Here is a 27818-nt window from a genome sequence, read left to right on the forward strand (position 1 = left end):
AGGGCGTCATCGTCACCTCTACTCACATTTCTTTTTTTCTACTCACATTTCAAGAGGGAACACAAAGCACTGGCAGGCCTCAGGGTGGCTGTGGACCTGACTGCACCTTGGAGAGCCAGTGACTTATAAAGAGGTGACAGGAGAACAGAGAAAAACGGAATATCAACAGCAGGAAGTCACATTTCTATATCACTTTATGCTTTTAAAAAATAACAAAAAATTTTTTTCAGGCACTGATGTCATATCCGGTTCCTTCAGCTCTGGGGAAGAGCTGGTTTCAAATTTCCATGTCATGGAAGTGGAAACAGAGGCTCAGAGAGGTGCGTGGTCACCCCAAGCAGAGCCTGAGCCCCAGACTCTCCGGCCCACCACTGAAGAGCAAGACAGATCCTTCAGCATCTCCATGGTGAGTCCAATTGGTCCTCATCGCAGAGCCACACACTGGCTGGGCCCTCCGAGGATGTGGCCTTGCGACCTCAGAGGATGTGGCATCTCTCACGGGTGTTAGGAGAGCACCCCAAGGAGGAGACAGACCGTCCTCTTTGCTGACCGATAAGAGAAGTGGGGAAGTGAGGTGGCTCAGGTTAAAAGTCAGAACCGATGTCCTCGTGGTGCTAGCGGGGCCAGGTCCTGACAGTCACCTGCTGCCAGGGTAACCCTGCCCCTGCCCTCCTGCCATGCATACTACGGGTACACCAAGATCTGGGAAACGTCTGTCTAGAGCCTTTTGTGCAGAAAGAAAGAAAACTCAAGCCTAACTTTACATTCCCCAATGCTTCCTAATCACAGCCCTGCACCTCGGCGAGGCCAAGGGATCCCTAGCAGCTCTGCGGCCTCTGCTCTCTAAGGTCTCAGGTATGGGTCTCTCTCGCCCTCTGGTGGGCACATCTCAGTAGTGCAACCACAGCCTGCACGACCTCAGTGCAGAAAACTCCTGCCCTCACCACCACACCGGTGGTCAACCTCTGTTCCTTTTTCCAACAGGAGGCTGTGCCCAAACCTGATATCCCTCGGGCCAAAGTAATAGGAGAAGAAAGGGGGGCTGGGGATTTAGCTCAGCGGCATAAGCGCCTGCCTTGCAAGCAGGCAGTTGTGAGTTCGATCCCCGGTACCGATAAAAAGGAAAAAGACAAAAAACAAAACAAAACAAAACAAAACAAAAGGGACTTTCTTCCCGGTCCCTCACGCTTGGTCCTTCCACGGTACAGAATCACCTCCTGACCCCAGCATTCCATGGGCTGCTGCCGCTGTGTCCAGATTCTTCCTTGTGTCTGATGCCCTCCCCCCTTTTTTCTGCAGTTACTGCTTTTCAGTGCCCCCTCGCCCAGCTCTCATCTCTGCTGCCTGCCTGCCTGCTGACCTCACCCCTTGAAGGCTCTGACCTCAGCACCAGCTGACCTGGCCCCGGATGCCCAGCAGTGACCACCAGCTGCAGAGCTCTGGGTTCCTGCTTCCGAGTCTCTGCTCCTCTGAGTCTGATTTCCTTCCTGGGCGTGGCTCGCCTGAATTCAGTGTAACTGACACACAGAACATTGTGCTCCAACAGGTGTCATACCAGGAGTAGGAGTATAATAGAGATGGACAAGCCATAAAGCACTCCTCCGGGGCAGGTGGACATGAGGAAAAGACCCCAGAACAGAGAACAAGGGTGAGAAATAACATAAGGAAGGACAGTGCTCAGTAAATGGCAGCCACAGGGCCAGCCTCTGTACTGCTCCTTTTGGATGAGTTGGCTCATTCAGCCACTGACGAGTCCCTACCCAGCCTCCCTCTGGAACTCCCGGCTCACTGCCCTCCTGGGGTCCTGGTTCAGCACCAGCACTTCCTGCTCTGATCATGTGCTTCTCAGCCTCCAGAACTGGAGCATAAATGTCTTTAATTTATAAATTACGCCGTCTCAGGCATTTTGTTACAGTAGCACAAACTGACCAGGAAGGACATCAGCCTTCCTTGCTGATCAGTGTGACTACATGGTAAAGGGCGCATGATTAGTACCTACAGAACAAACAGCCTTCGGGTGACCCATGTGACGAAAGGAGAGTCACTTCCTTCCCTTCCTCTGCCTCTTTCCGCCCCTCCACCAACTGGATTATCAGAGACACAGTGAGGTGGCTGGCTTCACACTGATAATAGGAACAGGAAGTGACACGAGGGAACTATCATGCTGTCCCAGCACTGCTGATGGCTGCTTGTTAGTCATGGAAAGGAAACTCCTCTTATTGAAGCAGGTCTTTGTGGGCTCCGCTACAGCCACCGCTCCTGAGCCCTTGCTACCATAAGGGCTGTTCCGGTGACTCAGCCCAAGGATGAGGTCTCAAGCCACAGCAGAGAAAGGGTAAGACTGCTCCTGAGACTGTGAGACCTGGGATCCGACTGAACGTGGAGAAGGAGGACCAGTGTGACCTTAAGTTGACAGCAGAGTGGAAGCATTCGAGGTAAGCTGTCCTGTTCACTTTGTCACTTCACATCTAGGTCTAACTTCCTCCTGGCATATCTGTCTTCGAGACCTTTCTTTTTTCCCAAAAACAGCTGCACCAGGACCATTCCTCCCTCCATCACTCATATGTGCTTCTGTCTGGTAGAATCACACCTCCAGTCCCACTTCACCTCCACCTGCTTGACTCATAGCTTTTGTTTTCTTCAGTACTTGGATTGACGCCCCCGTGCATGTTAGGCAAGCACTTTACTCCTGTGGCCTCCCAGTCCCTCTCTTTATCTTTTCTTTCAGGTTGTATCTTACTATATAGCCCAGACTGGCCTTGATATTGTAATCCTCCTGCCTCAGTTCATAAGCAGCTGAGTTTACAGATGTGTGCCATCACACCCCGCACTCACTGCTTCTTGAAAAACTTCTGTGCAAACAGCCTCACCCAGGGAGCTTCCCTGATTCCCTGAGCTGGGTTGAGTCCCTTTTCCCTGTTCTTCCACAATAGTTCCCTTTTGTTATACTGTCTGGAACATGATGGGTACCAAAGAAATAAAATGTGCAGAGTTCTCCTTTATCCCTGCCCCCCAAAATCACCTTCTGGCTCCCACACCATTGTCCCTCACCAGGTTCCCCCCAAACTGAGCTGCAGCACTGAAGCAAAACAAAAGCCAACACGCAGGCAGGAAGAAGAGGCCTCCAGCAGTAAGCCGGGCAGCCTCCTGCAGCCCCTCCCCAGCTCTTACTCAGAATCACCATTATCAAGGGGTGAGAGGTTGCTGCAATCTCACTCCCCATTTGGGCAGAAAAACATGAAGCAAGCCTTCCCAGGGATGTTTAACTTGAATTGTTCCATACCTTAAAATTTAGGACTCCATTTCAAAAATGATTCTGCCTTAGATGAAAGAAGACAAACGCCACTATTTTATCAAGGAAAAGTTATGAAACACCACATACGTCAAATCTCCATACAGCTTTCCTCCTAATGCCGCAAAATGATACCTTTATCACCATTCAATCAAAGGCCTGCTAAGCCGGTGCCGGAAGATGGGGCTGCAGCAGTAATCAGCAGTGTTTCTGGCAACCCCTCGCAACAATCTACTGCACAGCATTGCCATTATAAACACACGAAAGGCTTCCTCGCTTTCGCTCCCCATCATCATCAGCCACAACAGATATTTATTGACTGCCTGTTACAGGCAGGACACTGCCAGGTGTCGGAAAAGAAAGCTAGAAGAGAAATCCCCCAAAGATTTTGAAAAGGGGGAAGATCTGTACCTTAGAAGTAGCAGATCTGCCTTTAGAATGCCTGTCCCATTAGAAAGAAGGCAAACACAGAGACTGTGATAAGGAAAGAGGGTTTGACCAATGTCATTATCAGATGGCTCTGTGCAAAATTTTTGTCAAATGCAGGCAAACTACTCTATTCTCATTATTCAACTGCAGAGTAACTGAGTGGATATGGGAAGCCAAAACCTGCTGCACAGCACCTCTGTCTCTTCTGATTCTCATTCAGCCCTGATGCTACGGTTTGCGTCTTGAATGTCTCTCCACCCCATATGCCAAATTCTGGAGCCCCTGGGAGTTGGAGGAACCTTGAGAAGGATGTTAGGTCACTGGTGTGTGGCCTTGAAGGTGCTATTAGGGCCTGGCTCCTTCCTCTCTCTTCCTGCTTCCAGGCCACCGTAAGGTGAGCAGCCTTGTTCCACTGTGCCCTCCCACCATGGTGATCTGCCCCACCACAGGCACCAAAGCAACAGAGCCAGCCCCATGTGGACTGAAGCCTCTGAAATTGTGAGCCCAAATAAGTCATTTCTCCATTAAACTGATTGTCTCAGATGTTTTGTGACAGTGACCAAAAGCTAACGCACCAGCCAATATGAATGGGCAAATATTTCCATGATCTTATTCTCCATTTGGCCAGGCAAATGTGAAGACTGAATCTGTAAATGTTATTATGTCAAGAAGGTCTCAAAAAACCTCTTTGTATCCAAAATTAGTCATTCGAAGAATGAAAACAAATACAGTGGTGTTAGGAAGGAAAGAAGAAAATTCTATGAGCACAAAAATCCGTGTGCTTTTTTAATGCATTCAAAAACTGATAGGAGCATTGTCATCATCTGCAAATACTTCCCTGGGTCCTGGCAGCAACATGAGGCCTCTATCAGTCATTTCTTAAAATGTTTTTCCACAGTCAAATCGATTAGCATCACTTTCAGCAAGATATTAAAATTTACGTGATTTCACTCATTTGCACAAGAAAAACTGAAGGAAAAACTGTCAGGGTGTTGAACCTTGAAGTTTTATACATCTGAAATCCACCATGCTGGGATCAGGTGTCTGTGTGCTTGTTTTTGCTTACCGTGGAGGAAAGTGAGTATCTGTTCCTGCTTAGAATGCAGAGCCTGAGAGCCACCAAAAACCAATTTCCTCATTCTAAGAGACAAGAAGATTAAGATCCAGGAAGGGCCACGCCCTGCACCATCACAGTATGTGATGCAAGAGGCAGGATTGTCTAAATGCCACCCTGGGACCTCATGCTGGGTTTCCTGAGCCCTCAACCAGTTGCAAAGAGTCTCCTCCCCAGCTTCTCCCAGCAGAAAGTACCACACCCAAGCCTGGCTTCTCAAGGAGTCCATAAAGAAGTTACGAAGGTGGGCAACTTCTGTGGACTCAAGGGCCAGACAACCCCAGGAACAGCAGGGACAGAAAGTCAGACTACCTAGAACCTGGGCAGGGAGCTTCCCCTTCCTGACCATCAGGTTGTGCTCTGCTTGCCCCATAAAGAGACAGATAAAGACCTTCCACAGGATACAAACCCACACTGTATGTGGCAAAGCACCAGCCTCAGCCTGAGTCTTTGAGGATTGGGGCACCTGTATATTGTTCCCCCTGGGGTAACCTAACCTTGTGTGATCCTTTTAGCCAACCTCAATCTCAAAAGGTCTCTCTGTATATATTTGCTCAAATTTGTGATCCTCCTTGTTGCAGCCTCTCAGGGTTCTGGAATTATAAGAATTCTACTTTTTAACCTATTTTAAAAAACAAAACAGAAAAAGGATAGAAATGATACAGAATCTCAAAAATAGGAAATTAACAGCATTAACAGAATACATATTATTATCTTAGAAGTAGTTGCTCAGGTTATATCTAGGCATGAAAAATAATCAAACAATCAAAATGAAAGCACAAACTGTGACACTGTAGAATATGTACTGAGTCCTATCATACAGTAGGTGGATACCAGGATGGTACCACCTGTGTGACTATAGCACCCATGACAAGACTCCTTGTCCCCTACCAAGCCAGATGACAGCAAGCATTGGAAAAGAAACCCAGGTCCCAGACTCCCAATCTGCTACATTGTTATATCTTACTTCAAAATTCTTCAGCCTGGATGGTAATACGTATATCACAGTTACACATATGTAGTCTAGAGGAAGTTATTTAACATTTGAAGCTCTCTAATTGGGAAGATTCACAACAGGGGTGGGTAGTTAACATTTGAAATACTCCCATGAAAACTCCACACTCACGAAGCAGCTGTCTACAAGCATTCCAACCAACTTGATTTCTGATCAACAACACTACAGCTAATTAGCATAACGGATGTTGGAAAATATTTTCATGGCAGAAATGAGCACAGTTCATGATGCATGGGTTGGATAAACATTTGCAGGCATTGTCACCCAAGGGAGATGGGATGTGAGAAGTCAAGGACACTAGGCTGTGGCCTCTGGGGCAGCACCCAGAGCTTAGGGTTCCACTGGTGCTTGTGAAGGACTGTCATCTGACCCCTCTGCTCCACTGCTAAGCCTTTTCTGTGCAGGCATTTTATATCCAACTGAACATGCAAAATGATTTAAAAGAAACCAAGATGTGAGAAAGATTCTGTCTCAGAATAAAAAGGGCTGAGAATATAGCTCTGTGTGAGAATCTTAGCCCAATTTCCAGAAAAGGAGAAGGAGGAAGAGAAGGAGAAAGAGAAGAAGAAGAACAAGAAGAAGAAGAAGGAGAAGGAGAAGGAGAAGGAGGAGGAGGAGGAGGAGGAGGAGGAGGAGGAGGAGGAGAAGGAGAGGAAGAGGAAGAGGAAGAAGAAGAAGAAGAAGAAGAAGAAGAAGAAGAAGAAGAAGAAGAAGAAGAAGAAGAAGAAGAAGAAGAAGAAAAAGAAGAAGAAGAAGAAGAAGAAGAAGAAGAAGAAGAAAGTGAAGGGGAGGGGAAGAGGAGGAGGAAGAAGGTTGGGACATCATAGAATTTTCATGAGCTGGCTTCATGATCATGTTTGTGCCTTCCTGCTAATAAATTTCTCCACATGTAACAGAATTCATCTTATTCTGAATTATACCTTCACTGAAAAATACCACAGGTATAAAATTCAGTAGGAAAAAGAAGGAAGAGGAGGAGAAAGGAAGCCACTTATACCCTTCATTTGACTCTAAATATTGTAAGTGGGAAATATCACCCAAAGTACCCAAAATAGTAAGGGATACAGGGGCTTGGACAGAGCAGCAACTTTTACTGCTCTGTCCTCTAAAGCGCTCCCCGTACCTTACCATGCACTGTCCTCCTTAATGAGCACAATCAGGATGCAAAATTGTAGTAATAAACTAGAACGTGGACATTGAGATGAAATTTTACACAAGCAAATGTCACACTGTCAATTACGACTTATAGGACAAGAGGAAAGAACAGGTTTGCAGCAGCTTTCCACAGAACCTGAGAATGGTGCTTTAATAGAAGTTTACAAATCCAACACTGAGGATGCCTGAGAAAACTATTAAGTATTCAGATGACATCTACAGATCAAGAGAAGAGATATTTTGTAGCATTCCACCCTGATCAAACCACATCTAGACTATGATGATAAATTATGGGTTCTATATTTTAAAAGTCATTTTGACAAATGAGATTAGATCCAGAGGAGAGTGACCAGGAGAATAAGATGTCTTCATATTACAAACAACAAAAACAAAACTCAGAAGATTTATCCTAGAGAAAAGACAAGAAAGGAGAGAAACACTCAAACATCAAATTAACTGAGGCTTTGCTACAAAGAGAATGTTTTCTAGATGAGAGGGTAAAAGACATCAAAACAGAACAGAGAGCTAACAGAGTTAGACGGTGCAGCTATGGAAAGGACTGATGATGGGCTCTTTAAGCAATAAATATTTTCACTACCATCATCATCATCACCATCATCACTATCAACAACATCTTCACCATTACGATCATTATCATCACCACAATAGTGACATTAGGAATTAGGACTGAGACATGTTAACTAATTCACTCCAAGTCTCATGACTTATTAAAAAGCCACTTCCAACAATAGAATTCAATTGTTTTCAATTATTCAAGGCCCTCGTTCTTTCCTCCTTTCCTTGCATGATTGTGAGCCAGGGATCCACTCCCAAGGACCCCCTTTGTTGCTTCTCCACTGTGCAATTGTTAAGATCTTTAGATTTGATATTAGACAAATATTCTAAGGCGCAATCCCCAGTTCTATTACTTAATAGGAGCAAGTTACTCAGCCCCTCCAACTGTTAGCTTCTTGTATTAGTAAGCTTTTTCTTTCTGGAACACCCAGACTTAAAGGCAGAGGGTTTCAGTGGATTCAGTCCTTGATTGGCTGGTGCTAAGGCAGGACCACCATAGCACAGGGGAGTGCAAGATGTGGAGATGTGCTCATGCCATCCAGCCGTTAAAGCTTCTTCCAGCAAACTCACTCAGACCAATGAGTGAAAGCTCAAAAAACTCTGCAGAGGAAATCTAGAACCAGCAGCCTCAAGGGAAACAAATTTCTGCTTCTGATAGTCAGCTTCAATTACTCAGCCGTAAAATTAATCCTGAAAATATCTACAGCAGAATCCTCCTCTCTCATGATTTTCCTTCTCACGCTTTACAAAAGAAAAATAAACCTTGCACCCTCACAGAACCTTACTGTGCTAATCTCACATAATCCCTAGATGCAGAAATCCCAGCCACCAAATGAAAGAGCGATTTGGGGGAAGTGACGAACTCAGGGCTGGGAATCAAACACAGGGCCTTGCATGTGCTAGGCAAGCACGCTACTTTTGAACCATTGGTTTCCATGGTCATGAAATAAAATAATTTCATTTCCTTTTTGGAAGTCATGTAGTTTTTCAAGTCTTTGCTTCCTGCAAAATTGGAGGAGCTCTTAATCAAGTTCTTAATTGATGCTGTAGGTTGCTAAAGATAATGTATCATAATAGATCATGATGTGATTTGAGGCCTAAAAAGTTAGAAGAAAGCTAAGGAATTGAAAAAGTGGTAGACAAAATTCCTTCATCCTCCTACTCTCTTACTTATGTGAAAATATTGTTCCAGGATTTTATCTATAAAAATAAAAAATAAGAGTAAAATGTGTACTGAATCCTGTCTCATTCCAGCCACAAGCAAAACTTGCTTGTGGCTTCTTGACCTGCAGTGTCAGGCTCATTCATCTCCTGCAAAGATGCATTTTCCTTTAGAAATTATTTATCCAAATTTATATTTGTTATTTTGATCAATAGCATATTAATAATTGCAGAAATAGCTCAATCCAGGAGAAGTGTGTTCAACATTTAGGAATTTATGATCACAGGGAATGAAATTTAATTTCCCAGCATGTTTGTATTGCTCCAAAGTATGAGAGAATAATCAATAAAACACTTTTAAAGGCAAAGTATTACAATGGGAAAAAATATTCAGGAGGCCATGATACAGAAAAATGAGTCCAAAGAAAAACGATGTGGAGTTTTAAACTTTTAATGAAGTTGTATGTGCATTTTTAATGCATGGTAGTGGCTATGAAATCACTAAGGTATTTAGATTGCATTGAATATACTTTCAAAAGTGATACAGCCATTTTATTTTTAAATAAAAATATGTTGAATATGTAGGAAATTATCTTCAGCAGTTATTTCAGTTTATTTTTTAAAATGTGCACTGAAAGACACATCATTTTTCAAAATTTTTTAAGCAAAAGAATGGGGAGTCATCTAAGATCGATGTAGCCATCTCTTCCAAGGAGACTATCAGTACAATCAATTCTGCTGCTCTGTTTCTTCCCCTTGCTGTTATGCAAGAAGCATAATTCATATTCAGAAAAATAAAAAAGATTAGGAGACTTTCAATTCCAGAAAGATGGGAAAAAATAACCCAAAAATACTTAGAAGTACATACTAGAAAAACATTAAAGATATAGCTAGCTGAGCTCACAAGAAAAAGTAAAAGGGAATTCCCAGATCTCAAGAGCCAAGTAGGAAAGGAAATCCCAGACTGCAGGTTCCTCCAGTTAATCCGAGGCGGTTACTCTGTCTGAGCTGTTAAATCTGAGCCTAGGGCTTCTTCCACCCAAGTGCAGGAGATGAGATTTTCTAAAGGAAGAATTAACACTAAAATACAAACATTTGGGTGAAACTCTAGAAGAGACTCAATTTAGACAATAGGATGAATTAGGGGAAAAAATCATTCCCTAATACTGGTGATAGAAGTGTGAGGGAGGACCGGCGGCGGCTGAAAAGATAAGAAGTATGAAATATAAATCACCTTTATTTTGAGAATGCGGGGAGAGACACCCCGATCCCCCCGGGGCAGGACATCTCCACCCCGGGTCAGTGATCTCTCCACGGAACACACGGAGTGAGGCACATAAGTAGCCTCGGTTTGGGGTGGAACCCGAGGGGGGCATTAAGGATGCACAGGTAGGTAGCCCGTTGGTCTTTGTTTGGCGCCAGAAGTAAATTCCCAGGGGCAGGAAGATGGCGTCACAGGTAAATTCCTAGGGGCGGGGGAGATAGGGGCTTCCTGGTTCCGGTTGAGGCTTTCCTGGCTACAGAGTCCTGTCTGGGCCAAAACCCTTTCACAGGGAGATCATAGGGAAATCTATCTGCTCCTTCCTGGTTCACCAGAGGAGTCTCCACAAAGAATTCTAGGTAGTATATCTGTACGTCACAGGGTGGGGGTTAGAATTATACAACCTCTGCAGACAACTGAGCTCTCAGAAAGGACTACAGCAGGCCCCCTAGGTTGAACCAGGTGTGCTGCCAGGTACAGGATGAAGATCCTCTCCAGGTTGGGGGATGCCTTTGATGGACCTTGATGGCAGCAGCACAGATAGCATGCAGCCTCTGGCTTTCCACTCCCTGAATTGGCTGAGGTCCCATCTGACTGAGGCGGGGGATTTAGCTCAGCAGCATAAGCGCCTGCCTTGCAAGCAGGCAGTTGTGAGTTTGATCCCCGGTACCGATAAAAAAAAAAAAAAAAGAATTAAACAACCTCAACCAGAAATAGTAACAGAAAACTGATTCTACACAAGAAAGGAGAGGAAGGGTAGATGGCCAGGGAGAAGCAAATGCAAAGTGAGCCTGAGGAACAGGAGGAGCATAATCCCCAGACAAAGTCCCACTGAAGACAGGAGATCACAATCCAAAATTACAACTCAACAGGAGTAGCTAACCAACACGCGCAAAATCAGCAGACAAATGAACAAAGGCATTAGAAGTGCCAAAATTTGAGATACAAAAAAAAACATAGATAACAATTAGAAAACACAAATATTTAAAATAATGAGACACCAAATGAATAAAAGTGTGAAGAGAACACATAAGTTGTAAGAAGAACGAGCTGTCCAGGCAAAGATTCCAGAGAAACCTCAAGCCCAAGTGGTAGCCAGTGCTGATCTGGTGCCTTCTGTCTGGCAACTGTTTGGACCCGCAGTCAGATGGGACCCCGGCCAGTTCAGGGAATGAAAAGCCAGAGACTGCATGCTATCTGTGCTGCTGCCATCAAGGTCCATCAAAGGCATTCCCCAACCTGGAGAGGATCTTCATCCTGTACCTGGCAGCACACCTGGTTCAACCTAGTGGGCCTGCTGTAGTCCTTTCTGAGAGCTCAGTTGTCTGCAGAGTCTATAAGAAAATCATTTGTTTTGTCTTGCCTTGTTCTTAAGATTAATCTTGGGACATGGCTCATTTTCAGCTGGGACCAGCATGGTTCTAACCAGCAAGATGCCAAGGCTGAGAAAACTTCTGCCCTGGCAGTGCACCAAGACAGGTGATAGACTCGCTGGATGGAAGACAGGAAGGGGCCTGGGGTACCATCTTAAGCCCCATGAAAGGAAACAGAAACCCTAAAAGGAAAGGTAACTTTGACCAAGTTTGTGGTGCAGATGAGCTGAGTCTGCATAACAGAGGTGATAAAAGCAAGGTGGTATAGATGGTCCAGCTTGCCCTCCCCACCTCTCCCATTGGTGGAGCCCTTCATCCTCCATTGGTGCAGCCATCTCCGAGGGCAGTGGGGATGAGACGGACAGGAGGCAAGAGGATTTCCCTTATTATTGGCACAGTCACCTTACATGGCAGCAGACTTATATGAGAATTTATTTTTCTGAATTTTTCAAATATACTGCCTAAGAGGGAAAGCTGACACATTTGCTGATAAGACTTCACTGCATGTCACACTCTAATAAAAGAATTAATCTCTAATGGTGAAACTTCAAGCAAATAAAGACAAGAAAGAGGCAAGAGAAAGATCCTAGTACCCTCTTTCAAACAGTTCACACTAGGGCCATCCCACCTGGCCTCTTCATGCCTTAGTGAAAGGACCCAAAAGGGAGGACTAGAAAGAAAAGAAAAGGGACGAATCTATGTCTCAGAGGAGAAGAGCCACCCAGGCTCCCTGCAGCACCCTCACAGTGGAGCTGGAAAAGAACCAGGCTAATTTAAGCTACAAACGTGACTCGAGCCACCAAGAACAGCTGTTCCTCTGCCCGGTCCCTCCTCCTCTCCTGCCCTGCCTATCATTCACTCCCTCGGGTACCCTTCAAAAACATGTCTGCCTGCACCACAGGACCTTCTGGCTCCTGCATAAGAGAGTAGCTGTCTGCCCTGGGTGACAGTTCTGTGTGGGATCGGTAATTACACATTTAAATACACACCAGTATTGCAAACAAATGCTAAGGCTGTTCCAGGGAAGATGGTCTTACCTGAGGAAGCAGAGGCAGGCCCGCTGTATGCCACTGACCTGTAACTCCAGTGGGATCTGCCCATCTGCATCAGCTGGCCCAAAATTAAATATGAAGGACAATGATGTGGGGCTGAGTGACAATGGGTCCCCAGCAAGACCAGATGCACTCTGTGATTAGGCATCCAGGTGCAGGCATCAGACAGACCTGTGTCCTGGCTCCGCCACTTCCTGTGCATGTGACTGCCAGTGAATTACTCAGCCTCTCCAAATGCAAGTTTTCTATCTACAAAACACAACAACATCAGGGAACCCAAAGGATTCCTGTGAGGAGAAAATGAGAACATGCACATAAACTACCCAGCTCGGTATCTACAGGCAGTAGGTATCTGATAGTGTTGCTTCCTTCACTTTCCTGCTTCCCCAGGGGCCAGAGAACTGAACAGACTTAAAGAATGAAATCTGGCGCTACAGAGAACATGAGAGCTGGACGGCACAAGCCAAAGAAGGAGCAGGAGCAGAGCTAAATAAAATCTTAGCTCATTCATCGGTGCAGTACGAGGTCTTCGCAGAGTTCCAGGAGCAGTAGCTCCCCTTCTTCCTATTATAAACAGCTAAGTTAGGTGGAAATCTTATAGACAATCAGACAGGAGTGAACAAGTTGATACAAAAGATGAAAAACATTATTGTTGTGGCTGGAGGCGCATCTGTTGGAGGCCAGGCCTCAAGTTGAAGGCAGAAGGACCAGGTCTACATGCTTCCCCAGGGGATAAGATGAGTGGTAATGTGTGGTCTAATGAAGCTAGATAGATATCAGTCATCTCAGTGGATAAGCATGACCCTTGGACTCATCCCTTCTTAAAAGGTCTTTGTTCTTTTCATGTATACTTGTATGGGATTTGCTTCCCATTGGAATAATATTACTGTATCAGTCAGGATTTTACTAGAGAAACAGACATAACACAAGATATAAAAATGTATAAGAAATTAAAAGATTGGCTTGTGATGGTCCTTCACAGAGGCAGATGAGGATGTGTACAGAGAGAATCTGCATGCTGGAGGCTGAAGGGCTCAATCCAAGATCTGGAGCTCAATGCAGTATTCCATGCAAACTCATTGTTAGGAGGCCGACAGGTCTATGATGGAAGGCTGAAGAGTCTACACCAGAAGGCTAAAGATCCAAGAGAGAAGTCAAAGAGTCTGCACTAGAAGCCAAGAGATGACATCCAAGCTGAGGGTGAAGCCTGGTTCTTGTCTGAAGAGCAGAAGTCAGTTCATCCTCCCTCGTTTCCTTGTTACACTGTCCAGGCAGTGAGCCACCTAGGGTGGGTCCTCTATACTCTAGGGTGTAGAATTGCTGAGCTGACTTATTTAAAGTTCTCAACTTCTCAAGCTGACACAATCAATCAACTACTACAATTACCTAAGTGACTATGTTTGTAACCAGTAAAGTTACAAAGATTATTTTGTCCCATCTTATACTCACCTCATGATTTTGTACTCACCTCGTAATTTTGTACCCAACTCATGATTTTGCTCTGTAAAGCTTCCTCTGAAAAATGGGACCTGGAGCAAACTACTTGGGCCCCCTGCTGCCTCTCAGGAGCTGTCACTTAATAAAATTTCCTACTCTTAACCTCCATTGTTCCTTAGAATTCACTCTTCGATATTGGGGAACACAAACTCAGCATATCTGACATCTAACAAGTTGGAAGTCATAATATTTCTCCTGTGTCATTCCTGTGTCATTCCCAATTCTTTATTCTATGCAGCTATACAAACTAAGCTACCTGGATATCAACACCAACTATGTAAGCAGCTCCTAGCTCTAAAAGCGATTGATTTTTGCCTTTGCGAGGATGCTTTTGTTTTGACCAAGTCTTTGCCTGACCCCTTGTTGCACAGACCCTCTTCTTTTGTTCTCCAGAATCCAAGTCTCTCAGTTGCCTCAGCTTATCTGCCAGTGCCCCACTTGGCTGACCCTCTCTCATGTCTTCATGTTTCCCTGACCTCTCTGTTTGACTTTAGATCTGCTTGGCTGCGGGTCTTCATCCTTTCTGCCCAGATCCTTACTCCTGTTTCCTCCTACGCAGTCTATCCAGTTCATGCCTGAGTCCTCAGATAACAGGTGGCTGCTCATTGACGGATGAGAGCCCAACCATGAGTACTGCAGGGTAGAGGTATAAAGGAATGGCCAAGACGAAGCTCTGAGTTCTCTCTTGTTAGGATCAGTGTGGGTTGAAACAATGATTCTCAAGGGTGACTTGGCACTATCTAGGAAAGCCAGAGATATGTATAACCTGTCATCCAGAAAATCCATTTGTATATTCCAGGATAGCCTAAGACAGTTATGCTGTGGTTAAGAACAACTCACAAGCATTAGGAGCTTGAGACAACCTAGTTTCATTTTTCCCTCCTGCTCCATGTCCCAGAGTGGCGAGGGAGTCTGTTTCACATTGTCTTCTTTTTCAGAGACTTCTTGCCTATAACTTTGGTAGTTCCCAAAGGAAAGGGCAAGAACCTGGAGGCTCCTTGAGTTACTGACCGAGGCAAGTGCGTGGACACTTTTGTCATCTAGGAGAAAGGAAAGCATCCCAGGCACAACTGTGCGCTGTCCAGAAAGAAGGTGATTGGCACCAGAGAGACCACTCCTCCTCTCTGCCAAGGTATAGCTCTGTCATCTAACCTAATACCTTCCCCCCACCAGCAGAGGGCAAATAACATTATATCTGCCTCCATGTCCTTAGACAAATCTGCTAAAGCCACCACTTCAAATCCAGGCTCTCAAGCACACTGTGTCTTCTCCTCTAACAAAGCACACTCTCATACCTTCCCTCCAAACAGGAAGGATGGTAATGTGAAACGGTCTTCCCCCAGCATGGCCCCCACATCCTGACATGGCCCTGCCTGCCTCCCCAAGAGGAGATGGAGAAAGAGGGAGTATGTGCATCTTCGTCTTGCTGAGCCTGCTTTTTTGAGTTCTCTCTTTTTTTAATAATGTCTTTTTTAATGCACAACTCATGACATCATGAGATTCACTCAATTCTTTTTGAGACCAGTGTCAGATGAGAGATCCATCACACAACAGCTCAGAAGAGCACTATCAGAATATTGTTAAGCAGCAGTAATGATCTCCAGAGTCAATCCTTATCCAAACCCAATATTTGATGTATTCTCATTCCTGGGTTTAAAATATACTCCACTCCCTCTCAAGAAGACAACCTAGGGGCTGGGGATTTAGCTGGGGCTGGGGATTTAGCTCAGCGGCATAAGCACCTGCCTTGTAAGCAGGTGGTCATGAGTTCGATCCCTGGTACCGATAAAAAGTTAAAGAAGACAACCTAAAGCCCCAGGTTAGCATCGTAACAAGTTCAAAGCCCAAGATACCCAGTTTCTCACAATACAGTAACTTCTATGAAAGTGATAGGTAGTTATCTCTGCATGTCCTTGGGGTGCCCCTTATTAGGATATCAAAAAAATTGTTCCTCCCAACAAACCTGCATTTAGTAAGGAACCTTAAGACAAGAAAAAATAGCCACAAACTCTCCCATTCAGAGAAGAAAGCAGTGAGTTACAGCAGACATTAATCCTCAGCAATCCTGAGATCACTGAGCATCTTCCCCACAGGTTAGAACCTGATTCCAGCTCACCAACCTTGTCCTTCAAGAGATTTCCCTTTTCCATTATTCTCCAAAAGCTACGTAGACTGCAAAAAACTGTGGTCTCCCCATGAACCAAGTGTTTTACGAAGCAAGAATTGTTTTAATACTCATTCAAAATCTAGATCAGGCAGGGGTTCTTTTGGCAATGTAATTCTCTCATAACCATCAGTTCTTACCATTTGATGCCAGGAAACACCAAACATCAAAATCCCATCAAAAATAAATCTTCTAGGGCCAGGGATTTAGCTCAGTGGCTTAAACGCCTGCCTGGCAAGCAGCAAGATCATGAGTTTGATTCCCGGTGCCAAAATAAAAAAAAAAAATCTCCTAAATAAGATGTGTCATGCACATGTACTACCCACAATGAATGTATTCATGATATACTGCCAACAATAAAACAAAAAATGAATTCCTTTTCACTGTATCTCTTCTTTTTGCTACTACTTTGCTCTAGATAAAAATGAAGGCATTTTGTTGCACACTCAATCTTTCTCCTCAATTCATTTTGTCTAACTGATACTGTTACAACAATTTTGGATTTACTAGAGGCTAAGTGAACAAGTGGCCCTCAGAGAATTGGAGGGAACCAAGCTTTATCACATTAGCAGGCCCAGAGGAACTCAGCACTCCAAAGTCTGAGCCCCAAACCTGGGGGATGAGAGCTTCAAACCGAGGCTGTGGTGGGAAAAGGCAAGCAAGCTAAGTTCAGAAGCATAACAAAGGCAGTCATTCATAGGTGACAGGTTTACAGCTCTGAACATCTGGGTGGCTTCAGCCAATTGGGGAGTGAGGTAACAGGATGTAGTGAAGATCCTTACTTTTCAAACCAGTAAGGGAAAAGGAGGGGTTGTCAGGAGGGGGTGTCAGAGTTGAAAAGTTTCATTTTCCCCAACATTACAGTACAGACATTTATCAGAATATGCCTTAATACTGTGCATCCAGAGATCCTGTAAATGGACATCACATCCACAGCCTAAATTTAACCCTTGCTTACAAACTGAGTTTCAATCATTCTCCACAAAGTTTTCTCAGTTTTATCTTTTGCTTTTTGGAGATGAGAAGCCTTTGCTAACTCCAGCCATAATAAAAAAGTGCACATTGGTCTATTCTGTCCTTAATGCGTCTTTCTTTAAATATCTTGCCAACTGTTCAGAGTAACCAACTAACACAATCATTAGTCCACTTTCTACCTTCTTTCTCTAACTCCATAAATTTATTAGGTAAACTCTCATTTATCTCAATTTCTACAAGTGCAGTTTTACAAAATGCTTGTCCAGCCACACTGTGAGTGACCATTCCTCCAGCCTCAGGTCTGTTTTCTCAGGCATACCCATGGTGCCTTTGCCTTGGCCCCCTAGTCAAGCATTTAGTCATGGAGACCCACTCTTTAGGTGCTGATCTGCGTTCTAGGCAGAATGTAAAGGTTATGCTGACTTCACAAAATCTACGTCTCAGGGACTGAAATCACAGTTTATTTCTTCCTCATGCTACATAGCTATCACAGATTGTCTGGGGCTTGGGCTCCACACTCTTCTCATTCCAAGAAGCAGCTAGGCAAGCCTCTCCTTCTGAAGCAATATTGGTCATGGGGCAGCAGGAAGGAGAAAGAGATCATACATTAGGTCTTAAAAGCAACCACATACGAGTAGCATGGACCCTTTCCACTTACATCTCATTGGCTACAACTCGTGTAACTGGGCCTGACAACAAGGAAACACAAATGAGATTCTACCTTACACCCAGCAGGAGGAAAGACGGAAATATTTGCCTGGTAAACAGCACCAGCGATCACTACTCCAGTCTACATCTACACTCACATGTACATGAACAAGAAGGCTCTGCTACTAGATGCCTCCATGATAAAATTCTACAAGAAATATGGTTTGTTATAGAAAGAAAAAGGAGGGGTAAGGAATAGTCAAACTGTACATTATCGGAAGAATAAACTTTTTACGGTGATGGGAATTGAATCCAGGGCCTTGGCACTGCCGAGCTACATTCATCCCCAAACCTTTCTAATTTTTTTTATTTTGACATAGGCTGATCCTAAATTTCCCAGATTAGGCTCAAACTTATGATCCTCCTGTCTTAGCCTCCCAGAGTGCTGGTGATATAGGAATGATATAAGGACCTCCAAATATGATATAAGGGAAACACTGTAACTCCCAACCTGCTAGATAGCCAATACACCAAGTTCATGTCCTCTAAAACTGAAGGATGGATTCTAGGAACAATGGAGGTTAAATGTAGGAAATATTTATTGAGCAGGAAAAATACAGCTCTTGAGAGGCAGGAGGGGCTCTAAGTGTGTTGCTGAGGACCCCATTTCTCAGGAGAAGTTTTGTAGAGCATAATTACATGAGTATAATGTGCGTGACAGTTATAATCAACCAATAAGACTATCAGTATAGCTGCTTAAGTAATGTTGATAAAATGGGGAGGAATGTCATGTAGCAAGTGTACATGGAAAGAACAAAGAACTTTTCAGGAGGGGATGTGTCCAAGGGTCTTGGTCACCCACTGAGGCGACTGACGTCTATCTAGACTTCATTAGGCCAGGTGTTACCACTTACCTCAGGCCTGGTCATCCCATCTTCATCTTGATCACGGCCTCCAGCTGACATCCCTCGGGCCACAATCATGATGAGTTTTCATCTTTGCCCTGACTCGCTCAAGGACCAGCCCCATCTGACTGCTGATAATATTTCTACCTATTTCAACTGTCTGTGATACTGAGATTACAGACATGCATCACCATGCCTGGTTGAGAAATGATTTTGTAAACAGTGGTATATTCATATAGTGTTTTTGCAACAATGTAAATGAAAAACTAAAGCTGTAAGCATCAACTGACAACTATATGGGAGTATGGAGAACTAGGATCAATATCAGGGCCTTGTGAATGCTAGGCAAGCTCTCTGCCCCGAGCTATATTCCTGCTGCAACATCCTGACGTGACTAAATCTTAAAAATATAACACTGAGCAGAAAGAGCCATTTGCAGAATACAACATGATGCTATTTGTGTACATTTTTAAACATTTATCACATTCCTACATGCTGTTTATGGAGGTATATGTAACTATTTAGTCGAACAAGGAGGACTCATGGGTATAATCAGAAAGTAATCTTACTGTTCCCTATTAGTGCTCTTTAAAATTTATTTGGTTAGGCATTTTCTTTCCTTACTCCAGAATGAATTTTAAGCAGTTCTAGTCAATCAAGTATGCCCTCCAGTCAATTAATAATGTCTATCTTACTATTATCACCATAATTTTAATTTTTATTTGGTAATTCTTTTTACCGGGCAGTTAATGCCACAATAATGCTATATAATAAACCTCCCCAAGGCTCAGTGATACACAGAAGTGAGCGTCTATTTCTAGCTCACAAACCTGGGAGTCAGATTGGTAAGATTGCTGATTCTGGTTGGGTTTGAGTGTGAGTACTCATTCTTGGATTTTGTTTGAGCATTTTGTTTTGTTTTGCTTTGTTTCATTTTTGAGATCATATGTTGCTATGTAATTCTGACTGTTCTTGAACTTGCTGTCTAGCCCAGGCTGCCTTCAAATTCATAATCCTCCTGCCTCAGCCTCCCAAGTGTTGGGGTTACAGGCATGCAACAGCACACCCAACTGAATATTCTTTTTTTTTTTTTTTTTTTTTGGTATCAGGGATTGAACCCATAACCTCATGCTTGCCAGGCAGGTGCTTATGCCACCGAGCTAAACCCTAAGCTCCTAAGTATTTTTCCTAAGAAATCAGTTTACCTACACATCTCTTCACAGTGGTGGCAGAAATGTGAGGTAAGTCTTCAGAGCAAGCGTATCTTAAGCCTCTATTCACGTGATACCAGCTAACACACTATTGGCAAGTCACCCAGCCAGGCACCTGGTCCTCCTTTGTAAATCCCTCAACAGGGACTTGAACATCATCTATTGTCTGGGTGCTTCAGTGAAAGCTTCCTTCACTTGAAAGAACTACTGTATGAACACACAAATGTATTTAGTAATAGCATTAAAATACGAGCAAGAGCCAGGCTGAATTGGGGGTGGGAGTGGGGGCAAGGGGTACACACATCTATAATCCAAGTACTCTAAGAGGCTGGGGCAGGAGAATCTCAAGTTCTTTCCAGTTAGGAATTTAGGGAGACCCTGTCTCAAAACGAAAAATAAAAAAGGGCTGGGAATGATGTTCAGTGCCAAGGCACTGAGCTCAATCCCCAGTACCAGAGAGAGAAAGAGACAGAAACAGAAAGAAATCTTCCAACTTCTGGATGAGAGGGAACAGGCAAGTAGAAGCCCCTAAAGAGGGGCACAGATGAAGATCTGAGGGGTATAAAGTGCTAGGGACTGAGGTCAGTCCCCATGCTTGGCACATACTATACCACTGTACTATATCCCTAGCCCTAGGATGATAAAGATTATTTGTCATCCTGGCTGAGCCATGGAACTCAAATATTTCATTAAATATTATTCTAGATGCTCTTGTGAAAGATTGTTTTACACGAGATTAAATATTTACATCAGCAAACTCTGCCATGGGGCAGGCCTCATCCAATTAGTTGGAAAACTGAATGGAACAGACTCATCAGGAGGACATTCTGCGGCAGGAATAACTCTGGATTCTAACCACACCTCTGCCCTGGTCACCAGCCTGCTTGGAAGATCATCTTGAAGATTTTTAATTTGCCAGCTTGCTCCATAGTTGTAGAAGTCGATTCTTTAGATAAATAGATAGATAGATAGATAGATAGATAGATAGATAGATAGATAGACAGACAGACAGACAGACAGACATAGATAGACAGACAGATAGACAGACAGGTAGACTATAGATAATACACAAATAATGAGTGGATGATGAAAGGGATGAATGGACAGGTGGATGGATACATGGATAGATGCACACACTTCCCCACTTGCCCTGTTTTTTCTGTCTCTCTAGGGAAGCCTGACTAATACAAGAACTTAATTACAGATGGCCAAGGTGGAGCAAGATGAATGTCACAGCTTGTGTAAGTTTTCTTTTTCCCTTTCCATTGAAACCTGCGTACGTAGTTCCTGCCTTTTGCCACAGTGCACTTTATCCTTAGGTCAGGTTATGTTTCTCTTGGCCAATGGCTGATTTGAGACAAATGCATTCCTGGAAACCATGCTGTAAATCCAATTGTTACAAAGCAACTTGGGCTTTCCCATGGAAACAATGTTATACTGAACGATAACAGAAGAAATAATGCCTTGCCCTTGCACAGAACTTTGTAGTGCAGAGAGGACTCTCACATCCACTGTTGCATTTAGCCCTGGAAGGCTCGCAATACGTTCTCTTCATTGTATAGAAGAAACTGAAGTTCAAAGGAGCAGGCTACTAAGGTCACACACAACTGAAGGAACTCAGTCAGGACCCACTGCTTAACCACGTAAAGTCTCAGCTTCAATCAAGGCATACACACAATGAAAAGTGCAGCCAAATGCAGACTCCGGAACACCAAGTCTTCCAGACTGTTTAAAAATTATATGACTTTGCTCTTAAGTCACATAAAACAGGAAAATGAGCATATTGATTGCTCAAGAGACCCTTGAACTATAAAGCAACCATATAACCATAAATAACCAGCTCAGCCCACCGCAGAGCTACTTACCTAAACTACTGCATTTCTCTACCATCCATCCTAAACACTTAATGAGCAATCATGCACTCCACTAAACGAACCACAACAGTGCACCAGAGCCCCCTGAATCTATGCATTTTTCTCGCCTTTTTGTTAATGTCCTTTGAGCTCCTATGATTTTCCTGAAAACAAAATTTAAATTCATAAACAAGATCACTTGTGTCAGCCTGGGTTAGGCATGGGGACAAGCAGCACAGACTTCATTTAAAGAAGGGCTGGGCGAGCTGGGCATAGTGGTGCGTACGTATTCAGGAAGCTGAAGTAGGAGGATAACAAGTTCAATACCAGCCTAGGCAACTTAGAGAAACCTTGTCTCAAATACAAATAAATAAATAAGTCAAGCAAGCAAGCTAGGGATTTAGCTCAGTGGTAAAGCACTTGCATAGCACACATGAGGGCCTGAGTTCAATTCTGGACACTGAAAAGAAAACAAAAGAGGAGGAGGACTAGGAGGAAGGAGGGGGGAGAGGCTGGAAACAGTGGTAGGGGCAGTTATCCCCACTAAAGCAGCCAGAAACCACGGGTGAGGCTTCCTTTCTCTCTTGTGAGGCTGCTGAATTGACCCCAGGACACACCCTGATCATCTCTGCAGATCCAGCCAGGGCCCAGGCTCTGGAATCTTCCTACCCCTGGTAGACAGCAAACAGAGCTGTGCCATAGGGATGCGGTGTGGGATGGGGTCAGCCCTGATAGTGAGCCCCTGCTCTTTCCTGAGCCCACCTTCCCTCCATAGACTTCATTGGATCCCCATGTGAGAAGGTGGCTGTGGTCACTTCTGGCTCCCCAAATCCTGAGTGTACACCCTGCCTACCAAAGCCTGCAGTGGCTCTCAACTGGTACACAGTGTCCTACACAAAGCATCTGCCACCTGGGCCCACAACAAGTCATCTGTGTCCAGCCTCCTGCACCCCCCATCTGGACAGCCCTCCTTGACACTAACTGCCCATGAAGGAGACAACTTACCAGCATCCCTCAGGCCATAGGGCTCACTCCTTCCTCACTTCCCATGATATTATGAGGTGTGGCAGATCTCAGAAGCCAGGGAGAACCTTTGCGCCCAAATCATGCTCCGGGACATCTTGGACCAAATATGCATGGCCCCTAACTTAGCAGCATACCTGAGGCCCTGGACAGCAGCAAGAGAGGAAACCAGGGATTCCAGTGACTGGAGCTACAGAGACCCAAAAAGTAGCCACATAAAAAGTATTCACTGGTAGCTGACCTAGGTTCACAGACACAGAACAGAGCTGCCAGCTGCCTCAGCAGCTTCCAATTTTTATCCAGGAGGTGGGCATGAGTTTCCCACACACGAACAAAAGGACTGGGGAAGTCAGTACCCAGTGAAGAGAGCTGTGAAGTCTAGGCTTGGTCTAATCTGTGCCTCTGAAATCAAAATCACAAATGCATATATCTGAGCCCAGTCAAGGCTCAAAGCCCACTGACCACTAGTGTGACTTTAAAATAGCAACTCTGAAGAGTTTGGGGTACTTTGTATCTGCTCATCAGCATCATATATGAGTAGCAATGATTAACAACCAGTGTCAAGTGTATCTTTAAAGCTAGCAGATTCCTTAGAAAATAAAACACTAGATCAGTGTTTCTCAAAGTGTGCCATAGATAGGGGTTCCTCTTTCACCTCCTTTATTTTTGTCCTTTCTTTGTTGCAGTGTTGGGGGCCTCACACATGCTAGGCAAGCACTGTGCCATCAGACATTTGCATGATTTAGGATTAACCCAAGCATCAACTCCCACTGGAAACTACTGAGTGAGACTCTTGAGTGTTCCAGGTAACAAGTCCAGGTGATGTTTCACCCATTCTAAGCCCACAGTTTATGGTTGCAGATAGGAATCACTCCCCTTGGAGAGCTTTGAAAAATGCCAAAGAGCAGGATCACACCCAGAGGTGAGTTTCACTGGCCAGGGAGGAGCAGCATGGTCCATCACCAAGGGTGTCTCACTGTACAGGCAAGATGAGCTCACTGCAAGGGAGTTTCAGACCTTTACGCAGCCTGTTTCAAAAATAGTGACCAGCTTGTCAGTTGGCCTAGTGCTTCTCCTATTTTAACACTCAAATTTCCATGTCCCAGAGCCCTGGGAAATGGGGACGGTAGGTCGCTCAAACACAGAATGGCATCTATGGGCCATTAAACATGAAGAGAGCACAAATGTGCTGCATTAAGAACAAAACAAAGGACAGGAGCCTACTGTCTCCAGCGGGACCTCCCCACATTGCTCCCAAGGAACTGATTCTGCTGCAGGGAGGTGGCCGCTCCCCCAGCTCTAGTTCTGATTTCCATGCTGGCCCAAGGTTTCTGTTTCCTGTTCCCTCCCATGCTATTTTTAGGGCCCGCAGACATTTCCTGCCTGGACCTGTCCCACCCACCTCCAGTCTCTCCCAGCCTCTGCTATCAAAGTGTATACCGGGTGGGCCTGAGGAGCTCATCTGGGGTCAGGAACCTTGGTGTACAGAAGAGCAGCTCAGCACCCAATGGGTGGGACTGCAGCTACTGGTCCTAACTGGGTGAACTGTCCCCAGGATATGTTGCTTTTATTTTTTTAACCTTGGAAGTTTTAAACAAGTGTGCTCCCATTTCTGTTTCTAGGCCCCTGGATTTTTACACATCAGTTTGCAACCTTAAAGAAAAAATGTCCAATAGTAGGGGTTCCTCTTTCACCTCCTTTATTTTTGTCCTTTCTTTGTTGCAGTGTTGGGGGCCTCACACATGCTAAGCAAGCACTGTCCTACCAGGACACATCCCTGCCCTGGCTCCCATTTCCTGACATCTCCTGTGAAGAGTCATCCGTGTTTATCTCATTAAAACTCCTAGAAATCTTAGGAGATGGCAAGAATCACCATATCTGAGGTCAGCAACCCTAAATTCAAAGAAGTAAACCAGGTACCCTAAGGCATGCGGCACACAGCCATCCCCAAGCCCAAGGCTGAAAGCCTCTATGACAGTATTTCTCAACTTATTTCCCCACAATTCCCTTCCTAAGTAGTGTTTTTAGACATTTTTCCCAAATGTTCCCTCCTTCATGAAATTATAATACTCTGGATACACTGGATATCCAAGTAGGGACTGGATATGTACCTGCACTGGGTACACAAAAAGACCCCACAGTTCAGGAACCCATTTTAGGGCGACCCACTCGGGACCCCTTCCATCGCTCTCTCGCTCTCTCTCTCTCTCTCTCTCTCTCTCTCTCTCTCTACTTCTGACAGAATCTTTTTTTCTCTCAATAAATATTCTGCTCTTAACCTCCATTGATCCTAAAATTCATTCTTCGATTTTAGAGAACACAAACTCGTACCAGGCATCTAGTGAGTTGGGAGTTTCTTCCCTTGTATCAAAAAGACAGGCTAAGTTGAAAAAATGGACAAATAGATTAAAATGAAGTATACTAAATTCTACAAATGAAGAAGGCCCTTAGTAATGTCTGTCTTCCCAGAAGTGCCTTAAGGTAAAGATGGGAAGAAAGTATTTTGGAAAAATTAAAAGCAACTTCTCAGAGGAGGTATATGGGTGTTTACCTGTAGAAAAGAGGAGTAGAAAGCAGACCCAGCAGAACAGCACCATCAAGCATCACGGAAAAACGGCACTTTGAAAGAATAGAATCATTTACAAGCCTAGAGACTGGCAGCATATGGGGAGGGGTTGACGACGGCAGACAGGAGGACAGGGTGAAACATGGCGGGGGGTGACCCACTATTAAAAGGCCTTCCAGCAGAAAGCTGGTCCTTTCATCTGGAGGCGCTTGGCAACAATTCAGGTTAAGAAAAAAATCTTAGTGCAAAATGAGAGCTCTCCAGGCAGTGACAAGGACAAAGATTAAAAATGGGGAACGCAACAGAAATTGAGGACTTTATGGAGTTTAGAGATAGGGATGAGAGTGCGGAAGAGGTTGATTATGAATCCCAGGCTTACTCAGGATATTAACAGTAGATGCAAAGCTACTCACCAGGTGGAAAAGTCAAGGGAACAAAAGGTAGAAGGAGGGGCTAAAGTGGAGGTTACACACACACACACACACACACAACTCTTCTTAACTGAGCATGGTGATGCACACTATAATCCCACCTATTTGGGAGACTGAGGCAGAAAGATCAGAAGTCAATGCTAACCTGAGCAACTTAATGAAGCCCTGTCTCCAAATAATGTTTGAATCCCTGGTACTACAGACACACGTACACACACACATACACACAACTAGTTTCATCCCTAGCAGGTATCTTTTTGCTGACTGACAATACCAACCAGGTTAAAAGTCAGACTGCTTTATTCCCTTTATTGGGGTGGAAAGGAAGATGTTTTCCCAAACTGAAACCCTTGGAAGCCTCATGCAGCAAGACGGTCACCAAAAGGATTTACATCCAAAGACAGTCGGGAAATGCAAGCTGCAGCACCTCCCACCACTTGGAAATCATTTATCCAAGTATCTGAGGAGCTGCTTTACAAAGAAACCTGTCTACTGATGTCCACACAACATGACCTACTCTAAGCTGGTCATAGTATTAGTCTCTTTTTTTCCATTCTCATCTCATTCTCCCTCCGATTTTGAAGTGAATGGTTATGAGTTAAGGCTATACATTACATTGAACTATCGTGTCCAGAACTTACTTTTGCAGATGCTATCACAGAGAGAGTTTCTTTGCATCCTGTGGTGACGCTGACCCATTTATTCACCTCTACAGGCAATTGACTGCAGCACAGAGCAGACTCGGCCACTATACAGCGTTTCCGCTGGGCCAGGCAGTAGCACCACAGGAAAGGAGAGGCACTGTGATGAGCTCATCAAACCCCCACCTGCTACCCGAAATGTGTGACCCACCTCACGGCAGAGAAGGAAGCTGCCACTGTCAGGACCCTGCAGTCTGCACGGAAGCAAGTGCCTCCTGGTGGCTGCCACCAACGGAACCCACCTGGCAGCCACACAACGAAGTGTGTAGCCTTCCAGTCCTGGGACAATCAACAGAGGCCCCAGGTGTTCAGACAGCCACTCTGCTTGGGTGGGCCACAGCCTGTCACCTTGAAATCCCTTGCCTTGCCACCACTCTCTAGTCCAGCTATGTTCCAGAAAGAGCTACAAACCTGGTCTCTCAGGGGCTTTATCAGAATGCAATTCCAGGGCCCAGCGCAGATCTGCTGACTTGCATTTCCGAGTCTTGGGATGAGCGCACACGGCAGAGTGGGGTTAAGATCCACATTTGTGTAGCCCAGAGCCACTAGTGGTTAAAGGCCCCAGACTCTTGGGGGTCCCCTGCACAGCCTTGTGGGAGTATTTATCCTGGCTTGACCTTGGCCACTGGGGGCCACCATAGACCTTACTGGCTTTTGTTCCCTGTGTGGGATGCAGTGCCAGGCATGTGCCATTGCCCTAGAAGCTGAATGTACAAATAAGTGAAGTGGTCACCGCAGGTTTAGGGCAGCCACCAACCCATGGGCAGTGTCCTAGAGGCCACTGCTCTTTGGGAAGGCAGGATCAGTATGAAAACCGAAAACCAGAACAGGCCAGGCATTTAGCTCAGCAGCTTAAGCGCCTGCCTGGCAAGTGCACAAGTGTGAGGTCATGAGTTTGATCCCTGGAACCAAAACCAAAAAAAAGAAAAGGAAAGAAAAAAAGAAAACCCGAAGGAGGCCTGCACAACACTCCCAAGATTAGTCACAACCTCTGTCTGAATTGTTTGGTTAAAATGCACAGTGTAAGGTGCTTAGTCTCAAATCACTCCTTTGTTTGTTTTTAAAATCATTATTTAAAAAAAAAAAACACAGCTGTCAGCATGTGAAGTGCAAATCCCTGAAGCCGGCAGTCCTCTTGTCACCCTATCACTGCTCCCCGTTCTGGCAGGGATGAAGTCTAGGGACTGTTACACACAAGGCCACCTGACAGCTGCACAAATGTCATGGACACTGCTATCCTATCCGTGAGTGGCTGGTGGAGCTGCTGTGGCCCCTCTACTCATCTGAGTCACCCTCACAGCCACCTGGGAGGTGGGCACCTTGGGCGTTATCACTCCCGCTTATGCCCGAGAAGCCTCGGGAGCTGGGAAGACCAGGGAGAAATTTGCCTCCCTTGGTACAGAGGCGGTGGTGGAG

At 44.9% G+C, this 27818-nt stretch overlaps 2 long non-coding RNA genes across 2 annotated transcripts in view; one reads left to right on the plus strand and one right to left on the minus strand.

Moving 5' to 3' along the window:
• LOC134474097 (uncharacterized) lies at nt 1-27549 on the plus strand. Its single transcript, XR_010044702.1, has 7 exons — nt 1-406; nt 1300-2435; nt 14864-15057; nt 21000-21069; nt 23391-23510; nt 24430-24587; nt 26417-27549. It is a non-coding gene; the product is annotated as an uncharacterized LOC134474097 (long non-coding RNA).
• The window catches only part of LOC134474098 (uncharacterized), a 101369-nt gene that overhangs the window by 35558 nt on the left and 37993 nt on the right, over nt 1-27818 (minus strand). The gene's annotated exons all lie outside the window — the stretch shown is intronic.

This window comes from Cavia porcellus, unplaced genomic scaffold (genome assembly GCF_034190915.1).
Source record: "Cavia porcellus strain 051 isolate PalLab524CR breed Dunkin Hartley unplaced genomic scaffold, mCavPor4.1 scaffold_2, whole genome shotgun sequence".
NCBI lineage: Eukaryota > Metazoa > Chordata > Mammalia > Rodentia > Caviidae > Cavia > Cavia porcellus.